Raw genomic sequence first — 20,405 nt, forward strand, 5'->3', positions numbered from 1 at the left:
TCAAGAATCTTTCTTTTTCCACTTTTACCCTGTGGATGGGGGATGGTCTGTTTATTACACTCCATATCACAAGTGGGACTTCTTTATCTAAGTAGAGTGAAACTATTTTTCTTACTACATTTTAGTATAAAAATGAGAAAATGAACCACTTAGTCTATAAAAAATATGTCTGGGTGATTCTGAAATCTTTCCTTCCTCTTTTTAGAGCAATAATTGAAAAGGAAGTTTTTTTCTTCTTTACTATATGCATTTTAGACAGAATATTTGAGAGTAGACTAACTACAGGGAAAAAAATACTGGTGCATTTTTAAGACCAGTTATTGAAGATGTAGAATCAGAGCCCTGGCTTCACAGGATCTGATGACACCCTATTTGGGAATGTTTTATTGTGTAGAAATTCCTAATAAGTTCAGCGAATTTAAAATAGGTTTTTTATAACTTTTACTCAAAAATTTGTGATATAATAATATTTTGGTTCTAACTTTACAAAGTATAAATTAATGTTGTAATAGATATAAATTTATTTATTTATTTATTTATTTATTTATTTATTTATTTATTTAACGGTACTGGGGGTGAAACCCAGGGGCATTCTACCTCTGAACTACACTCCCTATTTTTTAGTCTTTTTATTTTTGAAATAGGGTCTCAACGGATTGCAAAGGACCTCACTAAATAGCCAAGGCTGTCTGTGAACCACCATCCTCCAGTCTCAGCCTCCCAAATCCTGGGATTACAAATGTGCACCACCACACAAAGCCATAAACATATTTTATTAACCCACATAATTTCTCTATATTTTTAAGGGTTTGTTACTTAACTTGTTAATCCTTAAAGTATGATCCACCATTTTCTATACAAAAAAGGCACTCCCTTCCCCTGATACTGTAGATACTTCTACTTGAAGAAAAAAGTTAACAGACAACAACCTATTTTTCTCACTTTCAACATATGCATTTTTTGTTTGTTGTGGTACCAAGGATCAAACCCAGGGGATCTTGAACTATACCCATAGTTTTTTTAATTTTATATTTTGAAACAAAGTCTTGCTAAATTACCTCATGCTGGCCTTGGACCTGAGATCCTCTGTCTCATTCTCTAAAGTTCTGGGATTTCAAGCATGTGCCATTAAGCCTAGCTCACTTTGAATATTTTTAAGTGGCAATATGTCCTCATATTCCAAAAAAAAAAAAAGTTCTTTCCTATTTTCACATAGCTATCAGGTACTTTTTTGGCAGTATTTTAATATGTGATGGAATTGCCTCTCTCACTATATTATAAACTTCCATGAAAAGCTAGGTTTAAGACTTCCTTTCCATTTTCTATAGCACCTAGAAGTAGACTCTAAATTTAAGGGGCATTTAATCAATTTATCCCAATAATAAATGAAGTAATATATCCCTGCAGTTACCTGGGTGAGGCAATTATGAAGTTCTTTGGTTTTCTGCTTCATAGATTCAATTCACTTCTTACCATAAAATCTGAATGAGATTGACCCAAAAGAAACATCGGCCTAATCATCCCTAAATACGAATGGAGTGGAAAGCAAGGACTAACAGGTGTGACTGTTTGTCACAAATTTATGTGTCATTTTAATTTTTATGTCACTTGTAATTTTTTCCCTGGTATAACTCTTATTGCTGCTGAGGCTGGTCCTAATCTTTGTCCTTGTGTCTGAAGTGCCTCCTGACAGAGCTCACCTTTGCAACCCAATTTGAGACCATCATCTCCTGACATAGTGCTGTCCTGTGAAGACTCACCTTGATCCCTCAGGGACCACATCCTGTTAATCATCACCGACCTAATAACAGTGATGTTAATACTGCAGCCATAATGCCCGTATCCCTCCTCAAGCCTTCTAGGCCATTCAGATGGCTAATGTCTTGTTCAAACTTTTTTACTTATTAATTTTATCTATGACAGAGTCTGATTAGCTTCTGAATTACTCTGTGCCTATTTTTAGTCTGACATGCTTCTATCCTTCACAGACAGTTTAATCCCAAAGTATTAATTTGTCTCTATATAATGCTGACGTGTCTTCTTACAGGTATCCTAAATCTTCCTGTTTTCACTTAAGGTCTATTCACTTTGCTTTAACTGAATTCCCTGTCCATGGCTTTACAGGCTCGCTTCTCTCTAGAAAAAGAGAGTTCCTAGCTTGGAAACCCATAGAATGCCTGAGGTCCATCATCAAACCATCCTACCCACATACAAGGAAGAATCTGGGATTGTAAGTATCTGAAGTCATCAAGGACTCTATAATCAACAGACTTACTGTTAGGGGAGACACAGTTGATATGCTTTTCCTGAGAATTAGGTGCTCATAAATATTTTGTTGAGGAAATGTAATAACATGAATTTAATTGAAGTCAATATTAGATGGTTCAGAATAAAAATGCTTTAGATTAAACAGACTATAACCATGTGATAGAAAGGTGACCCAAGTACTCAGTGCTGTAGTGCTGAGCATTTTTACTCAGGGACAAAAAAACCTCACTATATGCATTATAAAGATAAGTAGATAGAAGATAAATTATAGAGAGAGTATCATAGATAGATATTGTTTTCTAATTGAGATGTTTTCTTAATGATTTCAAATTGAGCTAAATTATTAATAAAATAAGACAGAAAGGCAATATAAATTTAAAAATTCAGAAATTAGACGACAGACCAAAGAATGAACTTTATTTTTTAAATTTTTATTGGTACATTATAATCATACATCTTAATAGGATACAAAAATGTTAGAGGCAAGCATGCACACACAATTTATTTAGCCCTTCCCCATTTTCAACCCCTTTAAATAAAATAAAATTCTAGTTTATAATTCATATTATTTCATATATGAATTATAAACTAGAAGGAAGTCAAACTGGAAAAGTGTAACAGATAAAGCCTTAAGAAAAAGATAAGTTTTTTGCCGTTTCTTCCTTGCAAAGGAGGAAAAAAATAAAAATCAAGAAAATTAAGTCCTGTCTTCAGCAAGATGAAGTAAGCAGATAAAACCTTGACTCTTCCACTGATTGTGGCTGTAAAATTTTCACAGAATAAATGAAGCATCCATGTGAGGCTTTTAAAATCATCAAATCAGTCACTAAGCCTAACTTGAGAAGGGAGGAAGGAGGGAACTGGGTGGGAGTTGGGGAAGGGCTGCATGAGTTATATGTGCATGTACGCCTCTACCATTCTGTATCTCATAATGATGTACGATTACAATGCACCAATAAAATTTTAAAAGTAAACTGTAGCGTGTGAATTGAGAAAAACAAAATTCAAAATGTCATTTGGCTGATGGTGAGTTTTAATGTTATATACATACATACATACATACATACATACATACATACATATGGTGGTACTGGAGTTCCTGGAAGCCCTTCTACCTCCAGGCTGCACTTCCAGACCTATTTTATATTTTTGAAACAGGGTCTCTTACACCAGCGTGGCTGGCTTAGAACCTGCGCGATCCTCTTGTCTCCGCCTCCCAAAAGTGGGGATTACAAGCATGCATCACCACGCCCGGCTCAACGTTTTAAATTTTATTTTTTGGATGTGGGATTACTTGGCCTAATCTTAAAGGCAATCTTAACCCCATAAGTAAGAGTTCACTGGTGCACTTGAATAGAACAATTAGATTCGTTTTTTTTGTTTTTTTTTTTTTTTGCTTTCTTTTGTTTTAGGGTCTAAAGTGTTATCCAATGACTTAGGCCCATTTCTGACTAATGAATGTAATGTTTCATCTCTAAGCATACAATACACAGGCTTTCAGGATTAAGCTCTAGCTTTGAAAACTTTTCTGGGTCCTGAATAATCAGAGAATGGCAGGAAGAATAGGCACATCCAATAGCATGGTTTTGAACACTGAGTTGACATTAAATAAAATCACAACTATGAAAGAAAAGCTGGACCTTGCAGGCTAGTGCTAATATTGCAATGCTTCATTTAAGAAAATTTAATAAGTTAATATTATCCTGAAGATTTAAAGAATATCCATAATCTTATAATATCCAAAATAATGAGTAAGTATTGCAAAAATCATTTGATGGTCAATAAACCAAGCCACTTTCAAGAGGATAAGCAAGTAGGAGACACCAGCCTTCAGGTGACGTGGATGCTGAGTAATCAAAGACTTTTAACCAGCTATTATAACTATGTTTGAAAAAGTAAGGATGGACATTTTGAAATGAATGCCAGGACAGAACTTTTCTGAAAATAAATAAATGATGTCATGGAATGTAAAAATATATTACTAAAATAATAATAACAGAAATTTAGAAGAAATTACTGAATGAACCTAATAGGCTTTTGAGGGTATTAAACAGTTAGCAATTATAATAGTAGATCAATAAAAATTATATGTTCTCAACACAGGGAGAAAAAATATTTAAAAATTGAAACATTTTACAGCAACCTGCAGGATAAACCAGAAAGTTTGCAATCGTTTTGTGATCAAAATCATTGAAGAAAAATAATAGAAAACAGAAATGCTGCCAGGTATGGCGGCGCATGCTTGTAATCCAAGTACTTGGGAGGGTGGAACAGAAGGATCGCATAGATTCGAAACCAAACTCAACTACTTAATGAGGCTCTTGGCAATATAGTGAGACAGTTTCCAAATAATATATAAAAATAGGTCTGGGAGTGTAGTCCAGAGGTAGAAGGACCCTGGGTTCCATCCCATAGTACCTCAAAAAATGAAAAAAGAAAACAAATATCTATACTGGTATAAAAGTGTACATTGCAGAAATAAAAATGTACAAAATTAAATTCTTCAAGAAAACAGAACAGTGCTATTTATATTCCTAATAAATGATGTTTGGGACTATCTACTAAGAAGCATAAATAGCTAGAAGAAAAATAGAATAATCCAAGGTTACAGACTTCATTATTCTTGGTAAAAATTCAAGTAAACAAAAAAAATTAGTAGAGCCAGACATGGTGGTGCACACATATAGTTCCAGTCCTTGGAGAGTCCAGGAGGATCAAAGTTTTGAGGATGCAACTTTGTGAGGAACTGAGTGAGGCCGTCAGCAACTTAGCAAGGCCCTGTTTCAAAATAAAAATATTAAAATAGGGCTGGGGATGTAATTTGAAAGTAGAACATCCTGGGTTCAATGCCAGATTAAAAAATAAATAAGTTTGTAAAAGAACATTATAAGAAGCCAACCGGATCTAATTGATATTTATAGACTAAACCACCAGCAACACAGTTACATATTAATTTTGAGCATACAAGGAACACTCACCTAAATAGAAAATATAGTTTGCATAAACCAAGTTCTAACACGTGTAAAATAATTTAAATTATTAATGACTGTTATCATCACTGAAAGGAGATGCCATCAAATAGCCATAGCCATTAAATAGATCATAGTAAACACTATGAATCCATTGATGTTTATAAAGTCGACAATTTAGACTAGATGCACCAATCTGTTAAAATACACAATCTGCGCCAGGCTGGTGGCACACGCTTGTAATGCCCGCACTTGGGAGGCGGATACAGAAGGATGGCGCAGGTTTGAAGACAAGTTCGAAGACAGCTTCGCTGGCTTAAGAGACCTTGTTTCCAAATAAAAATATAAAAATAGGTCTGGGAGTGTAGCCCAGAGGTAGAAGGGCTTCCAGGAACCCCAGTACCACCAAAACAAAACAAAACAAAACACACACTCACACACACACACACACAGTAAATAATCACCCACAAAATAGATAAGTTGAAGAGATAACTAAACTAAAAATATGATTTTATAATTTTAAGTATTTGCAGAAATAAAATAAATAAGCCTATGTTATTTGGCTGGTGAACTTAATGATAACTTTAAATAAGAAATAATACCAATGTTATATAATTGCCTATAAAAAACAGAAGATGTAATTCATCCCAACTTATTTCATGAATCTAGCATTACTTTAATAACAAAATCAAACAAAAATTGCAATAAATGAAAACTGCAGATCAATACATCTTGTGAATATAGATTAAAAATGTTCTGAACAAAATATTCATAAATTGTATGTAAAATAATAATATACTTCAATACCTTGAATTTTATTTCAGCAATGAGAGATTGAATATACATTTGAAATACCAGTAGGTACTATGGATGTTTTATAATAATGATATTTTAATGCAGATTTACCAATTTTAACAAATGTACTTACTACTCTGGTGAGAGATGTTGATAGAAGAGGCATGTAAATCAGGATGCATACAGGAAGTCTGTGTATCTTCTCAATTTTGTTGAGAATCTGAAATTGCTATAAAAATGAAGTCCACTTTTATAAGTGGGAAAACTCAGTGAGATATATTAAAGACTAAAGAAGAATAATTACATTATAGTATCAATTTAAATATTTTATTAAATTCAACATTTAAATATAATTCAAACCTTTCTTTCAACTAGTAATGGGAGAGAGGTCTCAAAATTTGACCAAAAGTACACACTGAAATTCATAGCTAACACTGTACTTAATAATAAAAGACAATATAACCCCCATTTTGGGGTTATGGTAAAGGAATTGATTGTTAACATATTTATTGGAAATCCTAAGTCAGAAAGAATGCAATAAGGTAAGAAAAAAGGGGTGAGAATTGGGGAAGGGCTAAAAGAGTGATGTGTGCATGTATGCCTCTACCATCTGGTACCCCCATTAAGATAGTATGACTACAATGCACCAATTTTTTAAAAAAAAGAAAAAAAAAGCATACAATTTAGGAAGGAAGGCATAAAAGGTCCTTCTTCAGAGATGATATGATCATTTGTAAAGAACAACCCACAGAATTTGCTCACACATTCACAGAGAAGAATATCTAAAGCTTCAAAAGATCCCCAAGCATTCTGAGATGCATACTGTGTGATTCCACAGGAATGACATTTTGGGAAAATGAAAAAGAATTGAAAGAGAAATGATCCGCACTTGTGAAGGAGTAGGGTGGGGAAATTGCTTACCCACAATGGAGAATCACAAGGGAGTTCTGTGGTATTATTGCATTTGGTATCTAGATATTATATAACTGTAACTTGTTACTTATCTTAATAATGTGCAGTAAAAATTTACCTACTGGGTGTTGAACCCTGGACATTCTACCTGTAAGCTACATAGCTACATTCATAGTCCTGCTCCATTTTTTTTTTTTTTTTGAAATTGTGTCTTGCTAAATTGCTGAGGCTGGCCTATAATCTGGGATCCTCCCACTTTAGCTTCTCATATATTGGGACTACAGGCTTGCTATATCAATCCTGGTTCTTAGTATGTGTTATAAACTGAACATCTTAGCACAACTACAAAAGGCCTTTTAATACCAACACATGCATTTTGAAGCATTTACTGTGTGCAAGGCAATGCACTAAGCCCTTTTTATCAATTATGCTCATCAATATTCTCAGCACTATTAGATTCTGCATTGAGCATGTACAAATGCATAAAATGAGTGTAGAGGAGCCAGTGTACCTACTCCCCATTACACAATGAATTAATTGACAGAATTAATGTTTATTCAGGTTGTTGGATTGCAAACCCTATGTGAAGATCCACTTTACTATATTACCTTTTTATTAACAAAAAAACCTTGTCTCCTATAGGCTTTACATTTAGATTTAAATAGCAGAAGAGTCCTTTCAACACACTTGAAAAGAATAAATTTATGTGCTACACATGGAAAATGTAGCCTCTCATTTATATCTCTTCAAAGTTCAGTTGTCCATCCTTAAAGGATTACATTTTGTTAGTATATCTTTAATGGACTACACTATTGTTATCTACTCGTTAAACAAATCCTAAAAATTAAAGCAACTCAACAAAATGAATTTTAAATTATAAAGCACAAAAAATATCCCTCAATTATTTTAGTCAAAGAAGTAATGATTTTTTTCCAAGTCCTTGTTTCAGGAAATTGTTATATTTTTGTTGTTTTGATATAACTGTAGATATTTCACCTGATCTATCGTCGAGTCTGGACCAGAGAAAAAAATTTCAAACATTTTATCAAAGTGACAAGACAATGATCCACATGTATCTTGGCTGCAAAAATATGTTATTAGATTCAATTTATCATGAAAAATTGCTAGATTGTGAGAAGGCTGAAATGGCAGCATGGCAAGAGTGCAGCTCTTTGGTACTAATTATCTTAAGAGTTGACCTTCCAGGTCACCCTAAACCCTGTATTAATTCAGGAGGAGAGCAGAGATGGCCAGCTCAGAGATGTCAGAAAATTCTAGCAGAAAACTGTTCTGCTTAACTCTTGCAAGGCTGCACAAGTAGACACATGTTACAGTAATATCTAAAGCCTTGATATTCTTATCCCTAGTTATATTTCCAACATTGCTAGTCACGTTTTTCAGCAGAAATACCTTTGTATCAAAATGGTATACTCACAACTACTGGTAGAAGTCCTCTGTTTTTTCGCCTTGCCTTCACTGATATTCAGATGTGTAGAAAGTTTACTTCTTCCTAGACATTTGCTGAGCTAGTAATCATCCGTCTTGTTCAACCTCATCCTATGGTCTTTATAAGATATCCCTAAGGTTTTGAACATTTAGAAGAATAAAATTCTTCCTTCCCCTTTTATGTTATAACACTCATTGTCTAGGCCAAATGTTAAACACTTAATGTACATTTTTTTGAATTGTGCACATTGTACTCATCTACCTTATCTCTGAAATCAGCTCATCAATATTTAGATACTTATGTGCCAGTTAGCAAGGAACTAAGAATGAAATTGTTGCTGATTTCACTGGATATATTCCAAATGCCTTTTTGCCATTCTTTCTTTATTGTGTACATTTTATATTCTTTCCAAATTCAATACAAATATACCACATAATTATAAAGGGACATGGTCTACTGGGTTATGGGTAGAATTTTATTTTTCTAAAATTTACATGTTGAAGCTCTAATACCTAGTTCCTGGAAATTTTAGGGGGATTTATAGTTTGTATCTTTATTATATGTGCACTATATAACCGTACTGTCAAGTTTAGGGTACCAATTATTGTACCATATAATCATACCACTACTGATAATCTATTTCTCTCTTTTCCCCATTTCTATGTCTAATGTAAAAAATAGCAACATCAACACACCTTAAATTTATGCCCTCCTGTCATAAAAGATAATCTCTTTCTAATATGTTAAAATGAGTCATGAAGTTGATATTATCTTATTATTTTGCTCAAAAAGTAATATAAGGGTTGAATCCTATGTTCTAGTGTTATTTGTGATAGTGCTCTTTTTATATTACAGGTGCATTTTTACGATTATCCTTGAACTTCACATGCTCACTGTGGAAGATAGCTGTGGAGTCCTCATAGTATTAAACCTTTTGGTTCTTGGAAGAATCACAGTAGTACCCACCTTGCTTGCAGCTGCCCATACGGTCCTTATTCATTCATCTCTCACTTTTTTCAATTACTATTTTATTAGGGAAACATTCTTCTTTATATTTATGTGAGCTACAGTCTGTTCATAACCTCTCATGAGAATTATTACTTTTTAAGTTTTTTTGTGATACTATTAAGATATTATTTAGGCCAGTAATTACTAAAAATGAACTTGAAATAAAATAAGCTTCAGTTTCAATCATTGTAGCAGTGCTCAAAATACATCATTATTATTATTCCTCATTATTTATCACATTTACTTTTACCTATGCTTTCATAGTATTGGCCTCTATGCATGTATATGTTGTGAATACTTTGAGATGTGGGCTAATAATGTGTATCTTCTTCCAGCTCCATATCTAGTGATATTATATTAAATTTAGAACTCAGTCACTATGAAAGAAATTAGGAAATACTAAAAATTAGAGGGTTTTTTTTTAGATTTTGGTATGTCCATTATAAGAAAATCATAAAGTATTAATAAGGCAAACTAAAAAAATGTGTATCATGTTTATGAATGTCATACAAACAAAAATAAAATTTTATCATTGTTATATTACTTTAGAAGTTTTTCAATGTTTTTTTTCTTTCTTTCCACCTGGGGTCATAAAATAAAATCCAATTTAAATTTTCCTTCTCTTAAGAGAAAAGGAAACATCTATACCCTGTGAATATCCTGGGCTTGTTATCAGAGCTCTCCTTCATGTTGAAAAATGCAGTTTCAATGAAGCTGGGTGTGGTGGCACACACTTGTAATCCCCAAGATGGGAGGCTGAGACTTTTCATCATGGGAAGATACAAAGTCAGTCACTTGAACTTTTTTGAGTCTGAGTCAGAGAGAAGGAAGAGCCTTGTAATATTAAAGTTAACTTATGTTACCTCTTTACCTCTTTGTCTCCTCTTCCTCATGCTAGCCTCTTCTAACAAGAAATTAGTCAGCAGCCTTATTCAGTCACCAGAACACATTTTGATGAACAGCAGATTCAAGGGAGAAATTCCAGATAACTAGGCAGAGGAGACGCACAGTTTTCTTCTTTGATAATAAAATCATTACTTTTGTGCCCTAAAGGACTATTGCTTACAACAAAATCAACATATAATTTCTTTACCTGAGTTTTCCCTTCATTAGACTACCTTCCATTTCCTTCTCATTTGAAACTCCCTTATAATTCAACTGGCACCAGCCTGTTTTCAAAGGCTGATTAAGAAAAAGATTGTTTTTTTTTTTTTTTTTCATCCATTCTTTCACCTCTCCCTATCTGCTTCCCTATACACACCAGCAGACATTTCAGTCTGGATCTCAAGTAGGCACTTTCCGCAGGATTTTAATTCTGAAGGAGTCAGTTTATTACATGTGCATCACCAGATCAACTGAACTCTCTGTTGCCCTCTTCTAATTAATTACTGTTTGTAAAGAGCTCAGAAAATGAATAGTGTCATATAAGTGTTAAGTATCACGATTTCATTGTCCTGTTTCTGTTCTTATTGGAATGAAGTATCATTATAATAATCAGCTGTTGCATTTGTAACTCAGGAAGGGGAGAGCCATAGTAAGCATAACCTGCATTGGTTGCATTCTTAAATTTCTGGAGCAGCCACTAAATCTTGCAATGACCTCCTAGCTTCATTCCTGATTTCCTGCAGCAATTATCTCCTAGAAAACCAACTTCTTGAAAATAAATTAGGTACAATAAGAGGATTTTTCAGTGGAAGCTTAAAATATTTATGGGATTTTTATTCAAATGGCTTGGATTTCAACTTTTTAATGGTTGTATAAATTGAGATACTCTTTATTTTTTCCAAAGTTTCAGTATTTTCACATATAAAATGAATGGACCATTTATTCATAGGGTTATCATGTGGGTCAGGTTAGGTAATTCAAAAGCATTGTGTATCATCAGAGAGATTATTTAAATACTATAATTTTACGTTTGCAGATTAAAAAACTAAGTTTATAAAACAAGAATGCATAGCAAAGACATTATACAATTTAAAATAACTACCTGGAATCCATTCAGATGGTATGATAAAAATAACTCTAGTGTATAAATGTTCACTTAAAGAGCAGAGGTCACGTCTGGTTGACACTGCATAGAAAGAATTACAATAGTTACTGGAGCAAATAAAAACATATAGTAAATAAAAGGAAGACATAATTGATTACTCAAAGGCCAAAATATAAAGAAGTAGAGAGCTGGACAGATTGCCATGGTGACACATGACTCTGAGTTGAACAATTGCAAGCTCTAGGCCAACCTCAGCAATGCAGTCAGGCCCTTAGCCACCTAGAAAGACCTTGTTAAAAAATAAAATAAAAAAGACCCCTGGTATGTATCTCAAAGGTAGAATACCCCTGGGTTTAAAAAACCCAGTACTTTAAAATAAAATAAAATAAAAATTTGAAATGAAAATGTATTTGCCTATTATGAGTATTAAGATATGCACATACACAGAAACATATCAAGTAGAGTACCAAGTATGCTGTATTTAAATAATAATATTATTTTTTTATAATTACCATTATTTCATAGTAAAAAAAAATTGGTAAGGGTAGGAGAAAATCATGGGAAAGCCAAATAATTGGGATATGAGAGAAAATGCAGAAGTAACACAAGTAATAAGAACTGTGTTTAAGAGATTAAGACAGAGAAAGTCATGTTTAATGAAAATTCCTGTAGAAGAAGAAGATGAAGAACAATGATCAATAAGTGTATATCTCCTGCAATCAGAGAAATAATTTCCTAGAAATGTCAGTGGGAAACAGTGAATACAGAGTTGGTAACAGAAGCATTGCAAGAGATCACAGTGTGGGCCCCTCATTATTAATTCTATTGGATAAAACAAGGGTCATTTTCACTGTAATACAAAATTCAGGATGCAAGAAATTTGATATGAGCATTAGATAAAAAGATAAATTGAATTTATTATTGAGACAGTGTCAAAAGTTGAAGAAAAAAAAAAAAGACCAATACTATTCAGAAAACTTTGCAAAGTCTCCCAGTGAACAGGCCGAGGATAAAGACTCTGTTCACTCACTTGAGGAGAAAGTGGTGCCTATGGGCATCTTTCACTTGAGAACTAAGATGAGTTACAGTTGCACAGAGGACATATAAAGTTCAGGTACTGATGAAGCTCAGTAAACCATTTAAGTTAAAGGTACAATCAGGTAAAAGGTTTTAGGTCCAGAGAATAAGCACCATTTGTAAAGGGGTCTCTGTATAGCTTCTGGGGACAAAAAGGACACATCTATTCAAACTGTACAAGAAAATAAAACAATAAAAGAAGACTAAGAAGAAAACATAGACTTCAACAGGCTGGTAGAAAAAAAAAATATGGTGTTGATAGCATCTGATAAAATTATTGCAAAAGAAGATGTTTTAATATATTCACTCACTTTACTTTCTGGAATGGGCATTAATGAGCTTCAACCAGATTCTACCATAATCTCTAGCATGTATCCAACTAAAATAATAGCTAAAAAGTGAGTAAAAGCAATGCTTTTTACATTTAGAACCCTCACAGGTTACTAATAGAATGCTACAAAAAATAGCCATTACCAGTTTTAGATAGTAATAGTGTAGGTAATGGGGATGGAGTCCAAGTAGTGAAGGAAGAGGAGGGGGAAAGGCAGATTCATTGGAGAGAAAAATTAAAAATATGAAAAGAGCAGATAATGGCAAGAACCTTCCCCTTTCGTCTAGAGAGGAAGTTCATCTGAACTATGCCTGAGGAATTACTTCTTTACAGAGGAATGCTCTTGGAAATGAATAGAGAGATGGTACAAAGGAAATGAGTAGAGATGAACTGAAATGTATAGGATCAGGTAGGTGAAAGCAGAAGAGTAGAGAAATGGGTGAATGGGAAGATGTGTAAAGAGAAGATTTTAAGATGACTCAGTTGTGGTGACACACAACTGTGATCCTAGTACTTGAAAGACTGAAACAGAAGGACCACAGATTTGATGCCAGTGATGGGTAACTTAATGAAACAGACCCTGTTTCAAAATAAAAGAATTATGTATTAAGGTATAGCTCAGAGGGTAAATGTCCCTATGTTTATTTCCTATGAAAAATAAAAAGAATAAGAATAACAACGAGAAAGAGAAGGAGAAAAAGAAGAGGAGGAGGAGGAGAAGACAGAAAAAAAAGAGAGGGAGGGGAGGGATAAAGGAAGAGAAAGAAAAGAAGAAAATTTAAGATGACTTGTTCATAGGTCTACGTCATCAACATTAAAGGATAGCATTACAAAAACAGACAAAAATAGAACTAAATGTGAGTAGAATGAGGCGATTGATACCTGCACCAGAATGAAGAATAATTCTGTTCAGTATCTTTTATTTAGCAATGAAAGAATATTTGGTGAATGTTTTACCTAGATCAGAAACTCCACATGTACCACAATGACCAAAGTAGGTGACCACCAGGATGATATAAAGGACTGTAACTAATGGAGTTAGTCTGTTGGGCTCAAATTATACTAGAGCCATTGACTCATTCTATGATCATGGGGAGGCTATTTAAACCTTTGGATCTTTATTTTCCCAAGAGTAAAACATAAAAAATAATTTACCATTACATGGAATGATGTTGAGATTTCAATTACATGTGTAAAAAGTATAAAAGGTCTGTCATGTAGTAATCGCTTTGAAAACAAAAGTCATTAGTACTAGCATTATAATTATTCCTATACATCATCAGTTTGGAAACATAATGCTACCAACATCCTATTTTTCCAATTTTTTTCCTCTTGGTCTTGAGTCTAGCAAAATCTTCCTGTGGTCAAGGAAACATTCATTTCAAAAAACATTTCTTCACAAGATAATGTTCAAAACCAGAAAAAGAGTGGCAAATGTGTTCTTTTCACCACCCTCTCTTATTATTGAAGAAAGTGGCCTTTTGTGTGAGGTAAGTAAAAAATTGTTTTCTGTGTGTTTACCTTTTTATTCGTGCATTGTACCTCCAGTTCCCACCCTATTCCCTCTCTCTCCCCACCTTCCCATGCAGCAGAGTGATTGGCTTTGATAAGTTTATGTATGTACATCATGTCCATTGAGATGTTTCTGTCTTCAAGTCTTTCTCCCCTCTCCCATCTCTTTTAGTTAAGTTCCCTCCTTCACTCTATTAAGGCTTCCCTTCCTTGTCTGGAGTCCATCTTGTGTCCCAATTTCTTCCTAGTTCCACATATGATGGAGAATATTAGTCCTCTCCACTTTATGTGTCTAACTAATCTCACTTAGCATAATATTCTCCAGTTCCGTTCATTCTCCTGTAAATGACATAATTTTGTTCTTTGTTATGGCTGAGTATAATTTCACTGTGTACATATTCCATAATTTTGTAATCCATTCATCTCTTGATGAGCACCTTGGCTACTTTCATAGTTTGAAAATTATAAATTTTCAACTATAAACATTGATATACATTCATTACTATAGTAGTCTAGTTAATTCTTGTGGGTAGATATATAGAAATAAGATAGCTGGGTCATATGTAAGATTCATTCCTATTCTGAGGACACTCCACACTGTCTTTTAAAGTGGTTACACTAATTTGCAAAGCCACCAATAATGTATCAAAAGTTTAGAAACATTTCCTTTTTTGTTTCTTTGTTTTAAATGCATATTAGTCCTCCTACCTGTGAAGCAGATAAAATTAAAACATCATAAAAGGAGAAAAATTTGAATGACCTCAGGGAACTTGGGATAAATTTAGAAAGCATCTATGGATCACTTGTCGGAGAAAAAGAAGAAAGCATAAAATTCAGAGTTATCTGACATTCAATAGTTTGGATTTTAGCTGGAAAATGGAAGAGGATAATACCTAAGAGTCAGTCTCTTTATCCTTGATAAAATGAACATATTTCCTCTGGGAGAAAAAAGGTATTGGGAAACTGTTTATTTTTTTAGAGGTTGAGAGGAGGAGGAGATATTGAACAACGCAGAGATAGCATATGTAGTATGCCACAAAATCAACAGCTGGATCAAGCCAAAGGAAGCTCTTATGTCAGGAAAGAATGGATCTGTTCAGTGGAGAATGAACCCTTATTTAGTTTTCAAATGCTTCTTTTTTTAAAAAAAAGTATGTATGAAATAAAGTAGCTAATATTATGAAAAATAGAAAGTAGTCAAATTACTAGTAATAACAAGGTTGTATATTTTTCACTAAAAATGAAGAAAAAGCCTCAGTTTTGAAAGAGAGTCCCCATGAACCAGTGATACATATGCATTAGGAAGACACAGAGGTAGGAGGAAAGTGGTGAGCTATTGTTGCAAAAGTGTAGGGTGAGAGGTGAGTGGACTCAATGACTTTGACAGTATTGGGTTATAAGAAATTGATATGCAGTGCCTGTGGAAGTTTTGTTGGCTTCATTTGATGAGAGGAGAATTGTAAATATGAATAATATGTAAATATACTTTATGACAAAAATAAACTTATGAGAATCAAATGAAAGGATGTGAAAGTATGCTGAGTAAGTTAAATGTGATTCAGAAAAGAGAACCGATGTGATCTGAAACTATAAATTCTGTTTTTTTTACAGTTTTTTGGCAGTACTGGGATTGGAACCAAGGGATATTCTACCTTTGAGCTATGCTCCAGCCCTATTTCTTATTCTTTATTTTGAAACAGGGTCTCACTGAGCTGCAAAAGGCCTCACTAAGTAGCTGAGGCTGTTCATGAACCGGGATCCTCCTGTCCAGCCTCCCATTTATTGGGATTACAAGCATGTGCCACCACCCCTGGCTAAATTCTGGTGTTTTTTTTTTTTTTTTTTTGGTGTTACTGGGGTTCCTGGAAGCCCTTCTATCTCTGGGCTACACTCCCAGACCTTTTGTATTATTTATTTGGAAACAGGGTCTCAAGCCAGCGAGGCTAGCTTTGAACCAGCGCAATCCTCCTGTCTCCGCCTCCCAAGCGCAGAGATTACAAGCGTGCGCCACCACGCCCGGCTTATGCATTCTTTTATAAACCTGTGAGACATGCAGGATACATACATGTATCATGTGAGGTGAGTGAAGTCAAGAAGAACAAAGCCTAGAGATATGCAAGAGACCACTCTCCTCAAAGCTACACAGAAGGTAAAAAATAATATCTGAAAATGTCTCACCACGCATAAATGTATAACATAGAAGTATAATTATTATTATACTTATAATAATAATTATTATTATTATTTTAATTTATTGGCATATGGTAACCATACATCATTATCATGTACAAGATGCTAGAGGCATATATGCACACATAACTCATTCAGCCCTTCCTCAATGCCCAGCCAATTCCCTTTCTTCTCTCTCCTACCCATGTTCAGCTTAGTGACTGAATTTCATATATTTGTGAATGTACATCATGTGCATTAGGGTGTTTCCCTCTTCCCACCTCTCATTTCCTTAAGTTAAGTTGCCTTCATTACTCATCTAATGTTTCTTTTTCTTTGAAAAGAGTCTCTCCTATACCCGATTTCTTCCTAGATTCTATATGTAAAGGAGAATATCTGACTTTTCACTTTTTGTGACTCACTAATCTCACTTCGCATAATGTTCTCCAGTTTCATCCATTCCCTGCAAACGACATAATTTTGTTATTCTTTTATGGATGAGTAAAATTCCTTGTGTACATATCTCATAGTTTTGTAATCCATTCATCTGTTGATGGGCATCTTGGCTGATTCCATAGTTTGGCAATTGTGAATTGTGCAGCTATAAACACAGATCTGCATACCTTAGTCTGGTACTATGCTTTTTATATTTTGAGTAGATACCCAGAAGTGGCATTGCTGGGTCATATAGTAGGTTCATTTCTATTCTCATGAGGCTTCTCCATACAGTTTTCCAAAGTGGTTGCACAAATTTGTAATCCCACCAGAAATGTATTAGAGTTTCCAATTCTCAATAGTCTAGCCAGAATTTGTTATTGTTTCAAATTTTGATGATTGCAATTCTAAATGGGTTTAGGTGGTCTCAGGGTAGTTTTGATTTGAATTTATCTGATTGCTAATGATGTTGATTATATTTTATACATTTACTGAAGATTTGTATTTCTTTCTTTTTGACATGTCTATTTAGTTCCCTTGCTCATTTTTTCCTTAGAGTATTTATGGTATTTTTTAGTGGTTTCTGGAGTTCTTTGTATATTATATATATATATTAGTCTCTATCAGAGGAGTATCTAGCAAAATTCTTCCCTAATTCTATTGTCTCTTAATTTAGGTTATTGAGAATTTTCTTTGAGGCACAGAAGCTCTTCAGTTTCATGCAGACCTATCTATTGATCCTCCCTTTAATAATTTATTGTGCTTTTGGGTTTTGTTGAAAAGGTTTTATTTGTGCCTATGTATTGAAGCATTGAGCATATCCTCATCAAGTAGCACCAAGGTTTCTGGTCTAATTTTCAGGTATTTGATCCATCTTGAATTGACTCTAGTTCAGGGTGAGAAACTGGGGTTGTTTCTATTTTTCTGCATATAGTTAACCAGTATTGTCAAAATCATTTATTGAATCTGCCATCTTTTATCCAATGTGTATTTTTGGCCCCTTTGTCAAAACTAAACTGACCATAAGTGTGCAGATTTGTTTCTGAGACTTTTATTTCACTCCATTGTTCTATGTATCAGTTTTTGTGCCAGTACCATGCTGTTTTTATTACTATGGCTTTATAGTATAGTTTAAAGTCAGGTATTGTGATGCCTCCTGCATGGTTCTTGGTGCTGAGAATTACTTTGGATATTCTAGTTTTTTGTTTGTTTGTTTGTTTGTTCCAAATAAATTTAAAGACTGATATTTCTATTTCTATGTGTATTATGTTAAATCTGTAGATCACTATTGGGAAAATGGCCATTTTCATGATATTTATTCTGTCTTTTCACGAACATGGAAGATTTTTCTATCTTCTAAGGTCTTCTTCAATATTTTTTCAATGTTTTATACTTTTTGTAGAAAGTTTTACCTCCTTGTTTAAGTCTTTTCCAATATTTTAATATTTCATAATATTTTAATTTTTGTGTGATTTTATAAGTGAAAGTGTTTTATTTTTCTTCAGTGGATTTATGGTTGGTATGCAGAAAAACTTCTGATTTTTTTTTGTGTGTGAGAGTGTGTGTGTGTGTGTGTGTGTGTGTGTGTGTGGTACTGGGGGTGAAACCCAAGAGCCTTCTACCTCTGGGCTACACTCCCAGACCAATTTTATATTTGATTTGAAAACAGGGTCTCACTAAGTTGTTGAAAGCCTCACTATGTAGCTGAGGCTGGCTTCAAACCTGTGTGATCCTCCTTTCTCAGCCTCCCAAGTTCAGGGATTACAAGTGTGCACCACCATGCCCAGCAAAACTTCTGATTTTTTATTTTTTATTTTGGTGGTACTCAGGTTCCTGGAAGCCCTCCTACCTCCAGGCTACACTCCCGGACCTATTTTATACTTTTTATTTGGAAACAGGGTCTCATAAGCCAGGGCGGCTGGCTTTGAACCTGCGCAATCCTCCTGTCTCTGCCTCTCAAGCGTGGGGATTACAAGCGTGTGCCACCATGCCTGGCAAATCTTCTGATTTTTTAACATTGATTTTGTATCCAAAAACATTGCCGAATTGTTGATCAATTCTATAAGCTTTTTGTTGTAGTTTGTTGGGTCTTCTAAGTATAGTATCATTTTGTCTGCAAATAGTAATAGTTCTAATTCTTCTTTTTCTATTTGTACCCCTTTGATTTTTTTCTTGCCTTATTCCTATGGCTAAAGTTTCAAGTAATATATAGAAAAGAAGTGATGACATTGGGCATCCTTACCTTGTTCCTGTTATTTTGGGTAATTCTTCCAGTTTTTCCCCATGTAATAATCTGTTATCTGTGGGTCTATTGTATATTGCCTTTATGATATTGAGGTATGTTCCTTCTATTCTTTTTCTTTGCAGTGCTTTTTTGCATAAATGAGTGCTGTATTTTTTTTCCAATGCTTTCTCAGCAATTATTGAAATGATCGTGAAATTTTTGTCTTTGGTTCTGTTTATGTGATGAATTACATGGATTGATTTTTTTATATTGTACCAGCCTTGCATTTTGGGATGAACGCTACTTAGTTATGATGTATAACTTTCTTTATATGGTTTTGAATGCACATTGCTAGTATTTTATCAGCTTTGCATCTAAACTCATCAACAATATAGACCTTGAGCGATCTATATTTGGTTTTGATATTTGTATGATTTTGGCTTCATAGAATGTATTTAATAGAGTCTCATTTCCTTCTATTTTATGAAATAGATTGAGGAATATTGAGATTAGCTCTTCTATAAAGTTTTTATAAAATTCACTTGGACAACTATTTAGTTCTGGACTTTTTTTGATAACTAGTCGGCTCTTTATTACTGCTTCAGTCTCTTTGATATAAGTTGGCTTAAGTTTTCCATATTTTTGACTCAGTTTAGAAAGGTTGTAATTATCTAGAAAGTCATCAATTTCTTCCAAATTTTTCATTTTGGTGGAGCATAGCTTTTCAAAGTAGTTGCTGATAATCCCCTAGATTTCTATTCTGTGAGAGGTAATATCTCCCTTTTCATCTCTTATTTTCATAATTTGGATTGATTCTCTTTTATTTGGCTGGGTTGACTAGTCTAATGGTTTATCTATCTTGTTAATTTGTTCAAGAAACCAGATTTTTTTTGTTTTACTTTCTGTATTATTTTTATTCTATACTTCATTGATGTCTGCTCTGATTTTTAATAATGTCCTGTCTTCCACTAGCTTTAGGGTTAGACTATTCTTGTTCTTCAAGGGCTTTGAGGTGTGTCATTAGGTTATTTATTTGGTAATTGTCTGTTCCTTTGTGTGTACTCAGTACTATGAATTCTCCTCTTAATAATCCCTTCAAGATGTACCAGAGTTTTATTGATATGTTGTATATCTATTTTTTTCTAGAAATTTCTTTCACTCCTTACTTCTTCTATGACCTATTCTTCATTCAGAAGTTGGTGTTCAATCTCCAAGTGTTTATGTGGTTACTCTGGGTCTTATTATAGTTGTTTTCTAGTTTAATTCCA

Source organism: Muscardinus avellanarius (genome assembly GCF_963383645.1).
Source record: "Muscardinus avellanarius genome assembly, chromosome: 17".
Classification (NCBI taxonomy): Eukaryota; Metazoa; Chordata; class Mammalia; order Rodentia; family Gliridae; genus Muscardinus; species Muscardinus avellanarius.